This window comes from Penaeus monodon, chromosome 39, assembly GCF_015228065.2.
Source record: "Penaeus monodon isolate SGIC_2016 chromosome 39, NSTDA_Pmon_1, whole genome shotgun sequence".
NCBI classification, from domain to species: domain Eukaryota; kingdom Metazoa; phylum Arthropoda; class Malacostraca; order Decapoda; family Penaeidae; genus Penaeus; species Penaeus monodon.
Window position 1 is genome coordinate 7,149,794 of NC_051424.1, and position 2,030 is coordinate 7,151,823.

Below are 2,030 nucleotides of genomic sequence, written 5' to 3' on the forward strand. Positions count from 1 at the left end.
TTCTCGTTTTCTTTTTCTTTCATCTCTTCTCTGTTTTTCTCTTCTCTTCTCTTCGTTTCTCTTCACCCTTGCCTTCCTTCACCCTTACCCTCCTCACGCATACACACACACGCACACACACACATACATACACAAATACAAATACAAACACACACAAACACGCACACACGCACACACACACACACACACACACACACAAACACACACCACACACACACACACACACACACACACACACACACACTCGCGCGCACACAGACTATCTTTAGCCAAATAAACAGTTGATAAAAAGTGAAAAACAGTCTGTAATTCGTTCACTTAAATTGTTTATATTATTTCAGGCAGCGGCGTGTGCAACAGCAAGAAGAAAATAGAGAACCAGACTTTACGAAAAAAGGAATAGAGAAGACACCAAGAAAAGTGTAAACATAGATATGATGATTGCAGTGGAAACGAATGATGTGCTGATAAGAGTATTAAGTAATAAGATATAACATTTAAAGAAATATAAACCAACGGACCGAAAGGAGAACATAGTGAAAATATATGTATATATATTTTTAAGTGATCGTGTAGTGAAAATAAAAACAAAGAAAAGGGTGAAAACAACGAAAAAAAACACACAAAAAAATTCCCATATGCAACACACAGAGAGAAACGACATTAAACGAAAAAGAATTAAGTGAAAAGAAGAATAAGACTAAATAGAGGGAGAAGAAGAAGACTAAGAAGGAGGAGAAGATAACCAAGCACAAGCAGAAGACCTAGAAGAAGAAAAGGAAAAGGAAAAGTCGAAGAAGAAGAGGAAGAAGAAGAATACGAGCAAGAAGGAAAAGAAGAGGGAGGAGGAGGAGGAGGACCCCTGAGGAACCCCTGAGGATTCCCTGAGCACCACCTGAGGGCGCCCTGACGACCCTCGAGGCCCCCTTGCACGTGGACAGCGCCGCCGTGTCTTCGTGGACGCCTCCGCCGCTGCCGCCGTCGCACCCCCCTCGCCCCACCTCCTTCAGGATGTCGACGCCGGGCGAGCGCCTCCTGTCGCAGATCCACGCCATGCAGGTGCAAGTGACCCAGCTCCGCCACGAGGCCAGCATCAAGCGCATCCCGGTCAGCCAGGCGTGCCATGAGTGAGTAAGCGCGTTGTGAGGGAGGTGTGAGGGAGGGATGGAGGGAGGATGAGGCTTTTGTGAGGAAGGCCTTGATGGGGGATTGGTGAGTGAGTGATGGCCTCGCGTCATGGTTGAGTTGTGAGTGAGTGGGGGCGGCGTGAGTAAAATGTGAGCGAAGTGGGACGTCGTGAGTTTTTTGTTTTGAGTGAATGGGTCAGCCGTGAGCGAGTGCAGGCGCCGTGAGTGAGTTATGAGTGAATGTGAATGTCATGGGTGAGTTGCTGGTAAGTGGAGACATCATTAATGAGTGGTCGGTGAATAGGAACCTCATGAGTCAGTTGTGAGGGAGCGGGGCCACTAAGAAGGAGCTGCGGAGGAGTGGGACGCCTTGAGCATGTTGTAGGAGAGAGAAAAGCCCATGAGTCTGTTATGAAGGACGCCGCGAGTATCCTGTGGAGGGGAGAGGACGTTGTGTATGTTGAGGGAGAGAGAGAACGCCATGAGTATATTGTGAAGGAGAGGACGCCATGGGTATGTTGTGGGAGAGAGAGGACGCCATGAGTCTATTGTGGGAGAGAGACGCCATGAGTGTGTTGTGAATGAAAGGTCGCTATGAGTATGTTGTGAAGGAGAAGGACGTCATGAGTATGTTATGGGAGAGAGAAGACGCCATGGGTATGTCGTGGGGGAGAGTAATCGCCATGAGTATGCTATGGGAGAGGACGCCATGAATATGCTGTGGGAGAGAGTGGACGCCATGAGTATGCTGGGGGTGGGGGTGGGAGTGGACGCCATGACTTGTGAAGAGGTGATACCACGAGCATGTTACGAGGGAGTAGGGTCGTCATAAGTAAAGTGTGGGCGAACAGGGACGCCATGAAGGTGGTGGGAGGACATTATAAGAGTGTGTGGATGAGTGAT

General features: G+C 48.6%; 1 long non-coding RNA gene across 2 annotated transcripts in view; it reads left to right on the forward strand.

The window, feature by feature from the left end:
* Positions 1 to 2,030, forward strand: part of LOC119597431 — a 51,699-nt gene that overhangs the window by 41,604 nt on the left and 8,065 nt on the right. For both annotated transcript variants that reach the window (XR_005230842.1, XR_005230843.1), the window contains exon 2: positions 342 to 1,127. This is a non-coding gene — a long non-coding RNA (uncharacterized LOC119597431). The remainder of the gene's footprint in view (positions 1 to 341; positions 1,128 to 2,030) is intronic.